General features: G+C 36.3%; 1 non-coding gene across 1 annotated transcript; it reads right to left on the bottom strand.

The window, feature by feature from the left end:
• Window positions 1-16,330: 16,330 nt before the first annotated feature.
• Window positions 16,331-16,437, bottom strand: LOC145013425 (small nucleolar RNA R71). The gene has a single exon (XR_013664985.1). It is a non-coding gene; the product is annotated as a small nucleolar RNA R71 (small nucleolar RNA).
• Between the last annotated feature and the right edge of the window lie 492 nt (window positions 16,438-16,929).

Here is a 16,929-nt window from a genome sequence, read left to right as displayed (position 1 = left end):
ATAAGTCTAGGAATAACGAATGCGAAACTAGGATTAACATGGGAATAAGTAAGTTAATGTGTGAGCCTTGTTTGATGACCATCAACAAGAGGTTAATTGAATGTTTAATTTGGTTAACTATATTTACAAGTCTTGCTTGATACGAACTGAACACTATGAAGCATATTAGTTTAACCAATTGATCACTGTTTGAATTGACTTGTTTGCTAAAGGATTAGTTATAGTGAACGCGAATCTAATCATTTTAGGAATCGGTGAACATGAATAAATGAATTTGTGTATGTAATTGTTTAGGTTTTTAAGGTGGAATTTGTCTAAACCAAAGTACCTGAAGAGATTTGCTTCCCTGTTAGTTTATCGAGAATGGTTAATTAATTATGAGTTTGAGATTTATTAAACTATTTCTTTTATTCTTTTCGTGTAACCTGTAACCTATAATTAAATATATTAAATTAATCCACCGTTCCTTGTGATCGACACCCGACTTACCTAAGCTATACTGTAATCTGACTAGGTACACTACCTATAAGTGCATAGTTAGTCTAAGTTTGTTAGGTTATAAATATTAAAATTAATGGGTACTTTGGTGCACATCAAGTTTTTGGCGCCGTTTCCAGGGAACGGCTTTCAATTAATTTAGTTTATTTGATTATTCTTTATTTGTTTTTAGTTAGTTTTTTATTTTATTTTTTTAGTTTTATTTTCGTTGATATCATTTCGCTTGTCGGGAAGGTTCTTGTTATTATTTGCAGGAGTTTGTGATCATACACATCGATTGACTTTACCTTTTGCATGGGTTTCGAGATTGCAAGCGATTAGGGAATTCTTGAATTGTTTAGTATACTACTTTGGTGATTTGTCCAACTCAATCCACGAGGCGTAGTATAGCAAGGCGTATCGAGGTGGTTAAGTGGAAGACTGAACTCTTGCTACTCTTGGCTAGTTGGGTTAACTCTTATTCTACTTGTTAGTTAATGGTGCAAATAAAACAAAGGAAATAGTCTGACAGGTCCCGAAAGTTTTTGTTTTAACAAACCACCTCTTGCATGCAAGGGATTTAATCAACAATTGTAGTTTGATTTTGACGAAGACATGTGATTGTGATATCCTTTTTAGTTATTTTGGTTTTTTAGTTATTTGAGTGAGTTTTTATTTTTATTTTTAGTTTGTTTAAAATTTGTTTTCCATGTTGATGCTCTTGATGTTTCAGATCTTTGCAGAACTTTTACCCTTCAGATGCTTTCAGAAATTTCAATAATTGGGGTCGAATGTTGATTTGTCACGAGAGAAAAAACCGTGTGAGGGTTTGAAGTTGACACTTGAGAGCCATGACTTTTAATAAGTGTCGGGTGCGCGTCGATATTTGGAGGGATTATTATTTCGAAAAGTGGCGTTTCTAACTATACATTGATTCCCATGGCATGGATGAGTTATTCCACACCATGGAGTTTTATTTTCACGCGATGTAGAAGTATCATCCCGACTGCCATGACATGGTTGACACTTTCCTATGTCGTGGGGGAGTTTTTCATCGCAGGAGGAGGCTGCTATTCTACATACCACGACGTGACCACCACTTACCACGTCGTGGTCATGCTATTATTCGCGATATGGATTTTTCCTCACTCGACGACACGACGTGGTTGACACTTTCCCACGTCATGGTCACTATACATTGCTTTAGTTTGCAATCGTTCACACCATATTTCATAAGTCAATGTTCTTTTGTATTTTCCGACACATTCAGAAGCAGCAGTTCCAGTTTTCAGTTTTTCAGCAATATTTGAAGCAACCTGTAGCAGCCCCATTCGATCTCGCCACAACTACCCAGGGGAGTCTGTTCCTTTTTCTCCCTTTTTATGTTCTCAATTTGTTTTAGCATACAATGAGGGCATTGTATGAAATAAGTGTGGGGTAGGGGGTCGGTAAAAGTAAATTATAAAAATGAAATAATAGTTGGAAATTGCTAGATTTAGGGAAATTTAAAAATTTAAAGAAAACTTAAAATAATAGTTTAATTTAGAATAATCTAGTGATAATTTAAAATTTTGCTAATATTGTATGAGATGATCCGATGAGAACTCAACTGTTTAGTTGAGCCAATATACGTTATAGTGCATTTGTGGCTTCCTTTATTTTAGTGAAATCATGGAACAAAAACATAACCCCGCTCGGTTTGAAGGATGCAATATGTTTAGCAGCCTAAACCTGAAATGTATCCAGGAAAATTATTATCATTAACCAATAAAGGTTGAGGTTGAGCGCCTCTGCTTAAGCATGTAGGTTTTGAGTGAAAAAAAAGAGGTACATGTAAATAAATAAATAAATAAATAAGAGAGAGAGAGAGAGAGAGAGAGAGAGAGAGAATTACGAAAAAGTTTGAAGAATTTTGGAGCAAATAAAGTGAAGATCAAAAGATCAAAATTCCAAGAAATTCAAAAAGTTGAAGATACCAAGAAATCAAATCAAATAAGGTGGTGAATTCAAAGAAATCAAAGATCAAATTGTTAAGAAAGTGAAGAATTCCTAAAAAGCTCCATAGTGGTATCATAAATTGTAATTTTAGATTATGTATGCTTAGGTTGCTCAACTAAAAATACCTTGAGGTTAGGAGGTTTTCCGCGGATGGATTCGGAGGGTTGCATAAAATGAGCATTGTTCGAAAAAAGTGGGCAAGTGTTTATGAAGATTGTGAGTATTTAAAGTATGGGGGGGTACTTTAGGAAAATTTTAGACACAAATGCATGCGTTGAGGTCTTTGCATAATGGCTGAGTTTTAAATGGATTGTTTAGTGCAATATTGGTAAAATAAAAGTAAATTTGCTTGGGGGCAAGCAAAGGCTAAGTGTGGGGTATTTTGATATGTGTATTTTTATATATATTTATGTATAACATATCTTAATATTTTAGCATTTATTATTATTATTTAGAACTAAAATAAACTTAATATGCTTTGAAATATTTAATTACAGTTAAAATGGGAGATGGAATGCAAAAGAAAGAGAATGAAACTGAAAAGATGCAAAAAGGATATTGCTGGCAGATTAACCCCTCTTCAGTGTTTCGGGTATATCTGATGACTCATAAGTCCAATTGATGAGGTTCAAACTGTTCTGAAAACTAGATGAAATTTCCTATGACTTATGTGAGAGGGATTTTTGGCTAATTCGACACTTATCTTATCCAAAATCAGCCTTGAAGATGAAGCCTAAAAGCTAGACGGAAATTCCCTCCAAGTTACTTATTCCCCAAGCTCCACTTATCTTATTTTTATTTGCTTAATCCCTAAGCCACCATTAGTTTCCTTATTCTAATCCAACTCTAATATTCCATATAAATTCCATCTCCATGAACTATAAATACCCCATATCATTCCACCAATTTGAATAATCTATGATATTCCACTTCGACTTGTGCAACAAGAAAACTTCATAGTTGCCGTTTTGAGGGTCTAGGAGGCGGCTGGAAGGCCGTTAAGCTAACGGGAGCGGAGATCGGAAGGATTGGAGAGCGGATACATGTCGGTAATCATATGGGCTGTTAACGTGACCATGTTTAGCATTCCATTGTGTTACTATTCTGTATTTAGTTTCTTACTTGGGTGTAAAAACCTTTTACTTTGTGTTTATGATTGAATGAAGCTTTGATTATTAGACTAATTGCTATATTGAATAGTTTTTTTGTGTTTAATTTATCTTGCCAATCTTGTTAAAAGATCCTTACGTATTAATGATAATTATTTGCTGTTAATTGTTAAGTGAATTGAGTTGTATGAACATATGCTTGATTGCTTGTCTCTTATGATTTTGATGACCATCGAGATTATAAGTCTAGGAATAACGAATGCGAAACTAGGATTAACATGGGAATAAGTAAGTTAATGTGTGAGCCTTGTTTGATGACCATCAACAAGAGGTTAATTGAATGTTTAATTTGGTTAACTATCTTTACAAGTCTTGCTTGATACGAACTGAACACTAGGAATCATGTTAGTTTAACCAATTGATCACTGTTTGAATTGACTTGTTTGCTAAAGGATTATTTATAGTGAATGCGAATCTAATCATTTTAGGAATTGGTGAACATGAATAAATGAATTTGTGTATGTAATTGTCTATGTTTTTAAGGTGGAATTTGTCTAAACCAAAGTACCTGAAGAGATTTGCTTCCCTGTTAGTTTATCGAGAATGGTTAATTAATTATGAGTTTGAGATTTATTAAACTATTTCTTTTATTCTTTTCGTGTAACCTGTAACCTATAATTAAATATATTAAATTAATCCACCGTTCCCTGTGATCGACACCCGACTTACCTAAGCTATAATGTAATCTGACTAGGTACATTGCCTATAAGTGCATAGTTAGTCTAAGTTTGTTAGGTTATAAATATTAAAATTAATGGGTACTTTCGTGCACATCAAGAAACTTAGCAAAGTTAGATAGTGGACTTTACCTGAAGTAGAGTCAAACTTATTGACTTTAACACCCTTAGGTAAATTGTCAGCTTCGCAACCAATGCCGCTTCCTTTGGCAATTTATCATATGGACACTTTGGTAATGGAACATTGGACTATCACAAACTTAGCCTTTCTCTTTACCATTTGGTCAATAGAGTTGACTATGGCCGATCCCTTTCCATTGGGAAGATAGAGCTTTACTGGATGTCCAATGTCATTATTGTTAATGTCTACAAGTTTTAGGAAGTTGATCTTAGCAAATAGATAAGATCATTAAGGGTCTTGTCATAGTCTGTTTCATAGGAGTCCCAAAGGAACTCACTATGTGACTTAGAAAGTGATTGAACCACCAAATTTCTCAAGACTTTGACACCCAACTCTTCCGGCTTGTCAATATGTGACTACATCTCCAAGATGTGACCACACATAGACTTTTGCTTGCCAATAGGGCTTGAGTGACCTTAAACTTTTCAAGAACTTGTGGGTTAGGGAGAATAATTTGGAGGAGGTGAAAGAAGTATGATTTCCATGGGAAATCATCTTCATTTCAGAAAGCTTGTTTCAAGAGATTTGGGAAGATAATAAATGTCTAAACCAGACATCTTTTTGGGAGATATTAAAGATAGTTGATTTAAAGTCCTTAATACAACACCCCATATGAAATATTAAGGCTAGGACCCAACACAATACTTTTATAACTTGGAAGAGAGATGCCGTAATCCAAACTATAAAATATTTGAAGGTAGGTGAATGACGATTCACCAATTTCCACCATGAAAAAATGAAATAAATTTATTAGGTTTTTTAATTGGATTTGAAACTCCTAGATCTTTTGAGATTCATTGAACTGTTCAATTCCATGTTTCAATCTCGAGTTTGCCCTTCAGGTTTTGTGACTAGGATGCCGAGGATCACAAAACAAGGTGTGAATAACCATGAAAATATACTTGGTACCCTTAAGTGTTTACCCCTCAATCGATGTGCTGGTTAACCACACACGCTCCGTCGATACTATGATAAACATTAAGTTACCCTTTTCCTACCTTGTTAAATACGAGTTAGTGTGTCAGTTAACCACACACGCTCCACTAACCGACTTAAACAAAGTGCAAAGTGTAATTTCTTGGATTAGTACCTTATTCACATTTTCCTAAGTAACTAAGATTGGGTATTTATAAAAGGTTTAGTTACTTAGTATTTCTCATTAGTATTTTTAATGAAGGGAGAATTATAGTACTTGTCCTACCTGTTCGGCTAACGACCCTCCACCATTCAAGGAAGCGGTAGGTGAGAGTGGACACCCATTAAACTGCCATTTTATAGGTAGTAACCTTATACCCCCCCCCCCCTTATAGACCGGCTTCGTGAATGAGGCATACTAACGGTAAGACTGACTTTACTCTTATACATATATATAAGCATTATTAACTTCTAATATTATAACGTATAAGGGTTGAATTTTAACTTTTAAAATTCTAAGGTTTTAAATATTCGTCTGAGATAACGAGAAACATTATTTCATTTCATGCATTGTTCAGACAAGGTTTTAAATATTCTTTTAATGATTTGAATGGTTCAATTTATGTTTATAAGAATGGTGTTATCGTGTTTGAAGCTTTACCTTGTGATGGTGTGTATGAAACAATGAATTGTGTTGATAGCTTAGGAAATAGTGTGTTTAACATTGACTTGTCTAATAGTGTAGACAAGGCATGCTTGTGGCATTGTCGTCTTGGACACATTAACAAGAAACACTTAGTCCAACTCCAAAAGGATGGAGTGTTGGAATCATTTGACCAAAACTCAGATGATCTGTGTGAATCTTGTCTTTTGGGAAAGATGACAAAATCACCATTCACAGGGTCTTGTGAAAGAGGTGAAGGTTTGTTGGACCTCATACATACAGATGTCTATGGACCCTTTAGATCAACCACAAGAGATGCTAATCGATTTTATGTGACTTTCGCTGATGATTATAGTAGATATGGTTATGTATTCTTAATCAAACATAAGTCAGGAACATTTGAAAAGTTCAAGGAGTTTAAACATGAGGTCGAAAATCAATTAGGCAGGAAACTTAAGATACTTAGATCCGATAGAGGCGGAGAGTATCTTAGCATTGAGTTCAACGACTATCTAAAGGAATGTGGGATAGTCTCACAATTAACTCCTACTAGGACACCATAGTTAAATGGTGTGGCCGAGAGATGTAATCAAACCTTGTTAGACATGGTTGGTTCTATGATGAGTCGTGCTCCACTTCCAATTCATTTATGGGGCTATGCCTTAGAAACAGCCGCCCACATCCTAAATCTTGTCCCAACAAAGAAGGTTGCCAAAACACCTCACGGAATGTGGACAGGGAAAGTTCCCTCGTTAGCACATATTAAAGTTTAGGGTTGTGAAGCTTTCATAAGACAAGAGACTCACGACAACCTAACAGCAAGAAGTGAGAAATGTGTTTTCATTGGTTACCCAAAGCAGTCTTTTGGATATTTGTTCTACAGACCTAGTGAGAGCGTGGTGTTTGTAGCTCGAATAGGAGTCTTTCTAAAAAGAGAGCTCATATTCAAAGAGGACAGTGGGAGTACCATTGACCTTGAAGAGATTCAAGAGTCAACTAACGAAGGAACCTTAGATGACACTAGCACTCAACCAGAGGAAATAGTTCCTGTTGAACCAGTTGATAAATCATTACCTCTTCGAAGATCCACAAGGGTGAGTGTGCCACCTGAGTTGTATGGTTTTCATATTACTTCAGACAGTGACACATTCATCAGTGATAGGACACTGGTGAATTTAGATGAAAAAGTCTCTTATAAGGAAGCAATGGCAGGCCCAAAGGCTTCCAAGTGGAAAGAGGCAATGGACAGCGCGATAAAGTCCATGGATGACAACCAAGTTTGGAATTTGGTTGATAATACACCAGGTCGTAAGACAGTTGGTTTCATATGGATCTTCAAGAAGAAGACAGACATGGATGGGAATGTACACACATTCAAGGCTAGGTTGGTTGTGAAAGGTTACAAAGAAACCCCAGGGATTGACTATGATGAAACTTTCTCGCCAGTAGCCAAGGTTAAATCTATCAGGATATTGCTCGCCATAGCTGCCTTTCATGACTATGAAATCTGGCAGATGGATGTCAAGACTGCTTTCCTTAATGGGAAGTTGGCTAAGCATGTTTACATGAATCAGCCAGAGGGTTTTGTAGATGAAAAGTTTTCTAATAGAATGTGTAAGCTTGAGAAATCCATTTATGCGTTAAAACAAGCATCTCGCAGCTGGAATCTTTGCTTCCATGAGAAAGTCAAAGAGTTTGGCTTCTCTAGAAGTGAAGATGAATTTTGTGTGTATATCAAGTCTAGTGGGAGTATAGTAACTTTTCTGGTGTTATATGTCTATGAAACATTACTCATTGGTAACGACATTCCAACCTTGAACGAAGTTAAGTCTTGGCTTGGAAAGTGTTTTGCCATGAAAGACCTAGGAGAAGCCGCCTATATTCTTGGGATCAGGATATTGAGAGATAGAAAGAAGAGAGTAATTGGACTTAGTTAGAGCACATACTTGGATAAGGTACTAAAGAGGTCTAGCATGGAAAATTCCAAGAAGGGAGAGCTACCTATCCATAGCAACACAAAATTGAGTAAGACTCAATGCCCTAGTACAGATGAGGAAATAGCTGACATGAGTCGTGTACCTTATGCTTCCGCTGTCGGATCGATCATGTACGCTATGACATGTACTCGCCCTGATATGGCCTTTTCTTTGAGCATGGTCAGTCAATAGCAGGGAAACCCAGACAGAGCTCATTGGATAGTACTAAAGAATATACTCAAGTATTTGCGAAGAACGAAGGATTGGGTCCTTGTACTTGGTGGCAATGATACTTTGAGAGTAGATGGTTACAGTGATGTCCGCTTTCAAAAAGATAGAGATAACTTCCATTCTCAATCTGGATGGGTATTTCTACTGAATGAAGGAGCGGTTACTTGGAAAAGTTCCAAGCAAGATATGGTGGCTGATTCTACTTGTGAATTAGAGTACATAGCAGCCAGTGAAGCGTCTAAAGAAGCATCATGGTTGAGGAACTTCATCGGGGATATCGGAGTTGATCCAACCATCCAGGAGCCTATGGAACTATTCTGCGATAATGAGGATGCAGTTGCCTTAACTAAGGAACCAAGAGACCATTCTAAGACCAGGCATATCGACATTAAGTACCATTTCATCATACATAGAGTAGACGAAGGCCATCTTGTGGTAAAGAGGGTGTCATCTGAAGATAACCCAGCAAACCCCCTTACAAAGGGTCTGAGTAGGGCTAAGCATATTCAGCATGCTCGAAGCATAGGGCTGAAAGATGATATTAGTTTTAGTGGTTAGATTAGTCTAGTTCAGAAACTTGTTACAAAATAAATGTAATTGACTTTTGGTGATTAAGTAATAAAGTATTATTTATGAGTTTACTGCCTTTCGTCAATTATTTATTATTGTGTTTCATATTTTGCATGTTTTACTTCCCGAATAATATGATTGTTCAAACTCCACAGTCGCTTGTACTTTTGGAAGTAAGTAGTGAATTAAGATTGTCATGAATTGGATTGTAGATTGTCTAAGGATAGAGATAGAAATAGAATTGATGCACTGTTCATGAGTAATCAGAGAGTGAGATTTGAGTATTGGATAAATCCACACTCAGAGTATTACTTCATGGAATTCATCACGAGTAATAGTGAGACAATAATATCTATGATCTTGAAACAGACATTTATGAGTTGTAATTTGCAAGTCGGCTATACATTGGTGATACCAAATTGCATCAGTAACTTGGTGTAATAAAATGTATTGTCATGTATGGTTTGATAAGTAAAAGATACATGCATATGAGTCAATTTTTATTCATTCCTTTTGCCCTAATGGGAAAAGCGATATCTTTGGGCCCCTCAATGATTTGGTGTTGACTTTTGTGCTGGGCCCTGCCAGGACTGAATTGATGTGTTCGATTAGAAGTCCTATATCATCACAAATCAGAAATTAGGAAACATAGATTCTGGACAAAGAGATTGATTGTATTCCATGTCTTATGTCTAGGGATATCTAGTAGAATTAAGGGTCATGAGATCACTTATCTTAGGACACGTAACTGACTGGGTCGAAGTTCGATAGCAGCTTTTGGAAGCTACAATTTGCTGGTCAAATTTAGAAGTCAAGCTAGCAATTATAGTTACAGACTTATCCAAGTGGGAGACTGTTGGATTAGATGTCTAAGCCCATATCTATAATTGATATGTACTTGAACTGATAGCAGCACAGTCCTTTTGAGTTGCCCTCAAACCTAGCAACTGAACAAGGAAATTATGAAAGGAGAGATATTAATTTATTATAAGATTAATAGATTAATATAAATGAATTTATTAATATGTTAAAAGATTAATATATTAATTAGAAATCATTATGTTTGATTAATAGTTAGCCAGAAATTAATCAGTATTAATTTTGGGGTTAAAAGTATTAATTATAATGTGCAGGGACTAGTTTGCAATTATCTAATAGTTGAGTGGAAGGCTCTAGAACCCCCTTGGAAGAGGGTGGACAAAATCTATAGGGGAAACCCTAATGATTTCATCCATGGGGGCTTGTATATGGCCCTTAGGTTTGCTTAGGCCCTAAGCAAGGAGCATTAGGGTTTTTCCTAAACCCTAGATCCCTCAACTATATAAGGAGCCTCCTGGCTCACATTTTGGTCACTCTTTCTTTTGTAGAAACCCTAAGGCCGAGAATTTTCATACTCCCTCTACCCTCTCTCCTTCAAGTTTCCTTCTTGCTAGTTCTTGGGTGTGATTCAATTAGTGGCATTATATTTTGGTGCTAAGCTTCCAAGAAGATCAAGAGGATTATCAATTGTTTGCTACAACAATTGAAAGGTATGTAACTCCTAAACCCTAATTTTTTATTTTTGAAAATAGCCTCTCTCCTCTAGTGTTTTTATTTTGTAATTCAAAGTTATATGTTCAATAGTTAAAACATAGATCCAAAGTAGGTTGCATGTGAATTGAGGAATTGTTTTCTACTTTATTTGTTTTACCTAAAACCTATCAGTGGTATCAGAGCCATTGTTGATTTAAATTGAATTGCTATAATAGTTGAATTGGAAATTACGGTTTATAGCTATTAAACCGTAAAAGGCCAAATTTTCGATTTCTAGGGTTTTTGGTTAAAAGGGTTTTCGAAAAACCCTAGCCTCCATGAACCCTAATCGAAATTAGGGTTATAGTTTTGGAAAACCTAGCCTCCTCCCCTTGAAATTTCGAAATATGCTATAAAGATTAGGGTTTCTTTGTTTTGGATAATAGTTGCCTTATTGGATAATTGAGAAAAATAAGGAAATTATCATATCCCCATATTTTCGAAATCTAGAAGGGATATGGATTAGGATTAAATTAATTGTTTAATTTAATTAAATAATCCTTACATGATTTAATAAATTAATTAGAAGTTAATTAATATATAAATATTAAATCTAGTTATTTGGTTTACTTTAGATTTAAAATTAATGGCTTAATTTTCGAAATTTATATATAAACCCTAAAGTTTTAAAAAGTTTGATACACACCTTATATATATATATATATATATATATATATATATATATATATATATATATATATATATATATATATATATATTATAATTAGAAGTTAAATATTATATATGTATAAGAATATGGTTAGTCAAATCTCTAGTATGCCTCATTCACGAAGGTAGTCTATACGGGGGTATAAGGAAACTACCTATAAATTGGTAGTTGAATGGGTGTCCACTCTCACCCACCGCTTCCTTGATTAGTGGAGGGTCGTTAGTAGAACGAATTTGATTGGACAACTACATCTCATTAAAAGTATAATGTTATTAAAGAAAGTACTAGAACATTATTTTTCAAAAATCCCAGCTCTAGTTACTTTAGGAAAAATGTGAAAAGTATGCTAATCCATGAAATTTCACATTATGCTTTACTGGTCATTGGTGGAGTGTGTGTGGATAACCGGCACACTAATAGGAACTAATAAAAGTGTTAATGGGTATCTTATAATTATAATTTTGATGGAGCGTGTGTGGTTTACCGACACATCAATAGTTAATGATAAAGATGATAAGGCTACCAAGCACATTTTCATGGTTATTCACATATAGTTTGTGATCCTCGGTATTCCAGTCACAAATAGTGGAGCATAATCTGAGATTCAAACATGCCATTAAATAGTTTTAATGTATCTCAAAAGAATTAGGAATTTCGCTTCGTTTATTTTGTCTAATGGTGGAATTGGTGAATTGTCATTCACCTACCTTTATGAGATTTGAACTTGGATCTCGGCATCCCATTTCTAAGTTGTAAATCGTCATAGTTGGGTCCTAACCTTGATATGATATCATTGGGTTGTTATATTGAGGTGTCTTGAAATATAACTAAAACTATCTTTCTTTTCAGATGTTGACTCCTGGAAACACTTCTGCTTCATCATCCTCTAGCCACAACTTCTCTTTACTCAACATCTGCTCCAAAGTCGTTATGGATGGCTCTAACTATAACGATTGGATGCGTAACATCAAGATGGCTCTTAGATTCAAGGACAAAGAGTATGTCCTTGAAAAGGAGCTCAAAGAACTTGATGAGTCCAAAACCACTCCCGAAGAGTAAGTTGCCTACAAGAAGCACTATGATGAAGCTACCAAAGTAGCATGCATCATGGTCGCAACCATGTCCCCAGAACTGCAGAGGTACTATGAGGACTACTAGCCTTTTGAGATGAACAAGGACCTTATGGAAAAGTACCATAATCGAGCTCGTCAAGAAAAGCTTGAAGTAGTCAAGTCACTCATAGCTTGCAAGATGAAAGAGGGGGAGGCGGTTGTTTCTCATGTGCAAAGAATGCAACGCTACATAGAGCGTTTGGTGAAGCTCAACATTCATTTTGATGAGGAATTGGCCATTGACATGGTCTTGAATTCGTTACCTGATTGCTATGGTTAGTTTATCTTAACTTACCATTTGAACAACACTGAGCAAACATTGGCCCAATTGCAAAACTTGTTGCAGGTTCTTGAACCAGGGATGAAGGGTAAAAGTATAGCCACCACTCCTGCAAGTGCTACTGTTCTAGCTATTGGACAAGGAAAAGGGAAAAAGAGGAAAGGTCCGCCAAAGCAAAATTGGAAGGCAAAAGTCCAAGTCGAGTCATCTAGCGGAGGCCCAAAAGCTAAGCCCAATGCTTGCATTCCCATGTCTCTGATCCAAAGGAAGTTGTTTGCTTTTATTGCAATTAAAAGGGGCATTGGAAGAGAACCTACCCATAATATATGCAGGATATCAAAGGTGGGAAAGTGTCAAACCCCGAAAATCAAAGGCGGAAACATTTCCGGGGTGGACTCCACGTTGTGTATCAAATCCAATGTACATAGTAATCACAGTAAACAACCATTACATTACATATATGTGAAAGTTTACATTTGTTTAAAAAGTAAAGTTATACAAGATATACATATGCATCATATTAACAAAAGTTGTGAGGAGTCTTCTGAGCACTCCGTCTTCACCAAAAGATATCACCGGGTACCTGTCTAACTTGGACCTGAGAATACAATCGGTTTGAAAATCAACATAAAGCTGGTGAATTCATAAGATGTTTGTTTTTCTGAAAATGTACCAATTTCCTTTAGTTTTCCGAAAAGGTTTGTTATCCAAGAAAATCCCATATTTTCTTATGTAAAGTTAGTTTAGTTATCATTTGTTACCAATTCGATTACGTGTTGTATTTTACCCCAGGAAAATCCCATATTTTCCTAATTGTAAGACTAGTTGTATATCACAAAGTATAGTTTAATACATAAAACTATATATTGAAAATCATGGGATCACTATCCCGAACGAGATATAAGATAGTTTGATACATATGAAAATACAGATTTAAGACCACGGGACTACTATCCCGGACTAGACACAAGATAATTTGATATATATGAAAATATAGATTGGGAACCATGGGATTACTATCCTGGACAAGATATAGATTTAAACCATGGGATTATCATCCCGTACTTGATATAGATCAAAATCATGGGATTACTATCCCGAAATAGATATAAATTGAAAACCATGGGATCACTATCCCGGACAAGATATAAGTGTAAACCATGGGATTACTATCCCGTAGTAGATATAGATTCCAAAACTATTGGATTACTATACCGTATAAGATATAGTTAAAAACCATGGGACAAACATCCCGTACAAGTTATAGATACTTTATAAAAAGTAGATACGGAATCGAAACAAAGTCAAAACCAAACCCAAAACGATGCTGTGAATAAACTTGTATTAATACATATTGTGAGTCGGGTAACCATGCTAATACGGCAACGAGACCTCCTTGACGCTTGTCAGACGTCGAATGATATCCAGAAATTTGTCACCCCAGGCGTGCCCGCCTAACTGTAGCTAGCAGTTAAGGTGTGGGATTGTCAGTCCCGAATAGATCTATTCACAAATTCCTCGCTCTCCCTCCAGGAGACTCTGGTTACACTTCTGGGGAGGATTTACTGATCATCCATAAAGGGTAGTGACTGATATTGCCATATTTATACTTATTTTTAGGCAATATTTAAGTACATTTTTATTAATAAATTGATAATATGTTAGAATAATGATATTTATGAGTTTAAATTGTTATTTTCAGTTAATACAAAGGATTTTCGAAGAGAGGGACCAGAGGTGACAAAATGGGGAACATGGGAGGCTTGGAAGACAAGAAAATAATAAATTCATGATAAGAGCTAAATTCACGACGTGGCGGTGAAGCCCACGACGTGGCATGGGTGTTCCAGAGGATAAACATCGCGACGTGGAGGATTTCCTTGAAGGATACGTTTTACTTGAAGCCCACGACGTGGCGCATCTGGGTACGACGTGGCACAGGTTTTTGAGGATTATATAAGTCCTCCTATTATTACGAATGAAAAAACTTTTGGCAGAAGAAAAGGAGTTCCAGGAGACGTTTCAGAGCAGAAGAAAGGTCATGGAAGAGGGATTTCAACACCAGAAGTAAAGTTTTATATTTTAGTTGATTATGAACATGTCTTTCATTAGTTTTAGCTGTGTTAGTTTAATTACTATGATGAGCAGCTAAATCTAGCTACTTTTGCTTAGCTAGATGAAGCTTTGAACTTATGAATAGTTATATGTTTATGGAGTAATTTGAGTTGGTAAGAATTGTTTGTGTTTAATTTGTATAACCTAGCATGTTATTATTTGTTTATCTAATTGCTAGCTTGCATGTTCTGTGTAGCTTAGTGACCATGAAACTGCATGAACTTGTTTACCTAATAATTTAGTGAACATTAATTAAATTGTTAGAGCTAGGATTGACCAATCTTAGTTAGTAATTAGACTGAATAAATCTTAGCTGTGCTAGAGAACATGAATTGTGACCATAATTGCGTTTATACAACAAATCTTACATAGCATATCTACATTCATAATTAGTTCTGTGTTTAATTATGTGTGAACATACATGGTTTGACATGAATTAGTTACTTATTGGTAAGATAGAACTAAATTACCAATATAACTAAAAACCAGCTTAACAACCCATAATCATTAGCTAGCCATAAGGAAGAAGTGGATTCAACTAAGCAAGAGTGTGTTTTTATTAAATTTGATTTAAGTTCATCTGATCTTGCAAAACCAGATAAAACCCCTTATTAAATTTGTTAATAAATTAGGTTAATTTAATAGTAAGTAGATTAATTAGTAACACCGTTCCCTGCGATCGACACCCGACTTACCTAAGCTATACTGTAATCTGACTAGGTACACTGCCTATAAGTGCATAGTTAGTCTTAGTTTGTTAGGTTATAAATATTAAAATTAGTGGGTACTTTTGTGCACATCAAGTTTTTGGCGCTGTTGCCGGGGAACGGTGCAGATTATTAGTTTATTTAGTTGCATTAGATTAATCGTTTTTTTTAGGAATAAAATCTGCAGAAAGTTTCATTGGTTATTTATTTTGCTAGCTTATCTTAGTTTTATTTTTTTATTCTGTTTGTCACAGAGTTCACGACGTGAGATTTAGTATACTCACGACATGAAATCTGAGAGTTCATTTTTAGTTTTTCTTATTTTAGTCCAGTTTTACGTTTTAGTTTAGCAAGTTGCAGGAGTTAATGACCAGAGGCTCAAACACACCATTGGTGCCACAACTAGAGATCCCGAATCTGCAATTCACAAGAAAAAGACGCCCTTGCAAGAATTGAAGTCAGCCTTCTCTAGGAAGTCGGGAAAGAAGACAGGAGAGTTAAGTTCATCAGCGAAGCACGAGAGCAATCTTGAGCATTTGGATCATACACCCGTGCAAACCGAGTACGAAAGCGATACCGAGCCAGAATTTGAAGAACACACGAGTGAACCCGAGAATGAGCCAAGGAACGAGATGGCAGCTATTGAAGAAATGTCCATGGGAGCTTACAAGAAGTGGATCCGAGAAGATGTGGGTCCCGGATTAGTCCAACCCACAATACCTGCCAATGCCACATTCGAGCTGAAGGGACACATATTGACTGCGCTGAAGGACATCCCATTTTTCGGGAAAGACCATGAGGATGCTTTTAAGCATCTAGATGAAGTCAACGACATTGCAGATTACTTCAATGTCCCAAATGTCAACAGGAACATAGTCTTGCTTAGGATGCTGCCCGTCACTTTCAAAGGAGCTACTAAGGAGTGGTTAAAAGCACTCCCACCGGGTACAATCACCACTTGGGCTCAAATGTGTGAGCAATTCCTATACCAGTTTTGCCCGCCATCCAAGATAGCCAAACTCAAGAAGGCAATAGCCAACTTTGAGCAACAGCCGGGGGAGTCACTGTACGAAGCATGGGAGCGGTACAAGGGCTTACTCAGAAACTGCCCGCAACATGACCTAAATGTGCAGCAAGAGATGTCAATATTTTATGATGGGGTCAATGTGATGACAAGACAACTCCTTGATTCTCAAGGACCATTGACAAGGAAAAATACAAGGGAGGTCAAGGAGCTAATTGAAGAATTCGCGAAACACTCTCGCGAATACCATAACCCGAGGCAAGATGGAAGCAAAGGCGGTGGAGGAGCCCAAACTGAAGAAATTGCAGCTGTCATGGCCATGCTGAATAACATGGATCGCAGGATAACACAAATGAACCAGTCGATACATGCCATAAGAGTGGGGTGCGAGCGATGTAGTGGTCCACACTTGACCAAGGACTGCAACGTGGATGAATTTGGGAACAGAAAAGCTCAAGTGTGCTACTCTAATGGAGATAAGTTTGACGAGGACTGATGGAAACCGAAGAAGGAGTGGCTGCCATATGAAGAGTATAAGAAGCAAAAAGAAGAGATGTATAGGCAGACAGGTCGAGGCCTCTATCAAAAGGA

The sequence above is a fragment of the Lactuca saligna genome, chromosome 8 (assembly GCF_052625555.1).
Source record: "Lactuca saligna cultivar CGN05327 chromosome 8, ASM5262555v1, whole genome shotgun sequence".
Taxonomy (NCBI): Eukaryota; Viridiplantae; Streptophyta; class Magnoliopsida; order Asterales; family Asteraceae; genus Lactuca; species Lactuca saligna.
Note: the sequence above shows the minus strand (reverse complement) of the source record. Positions and strands in the feature narration are given on the sequence as shown.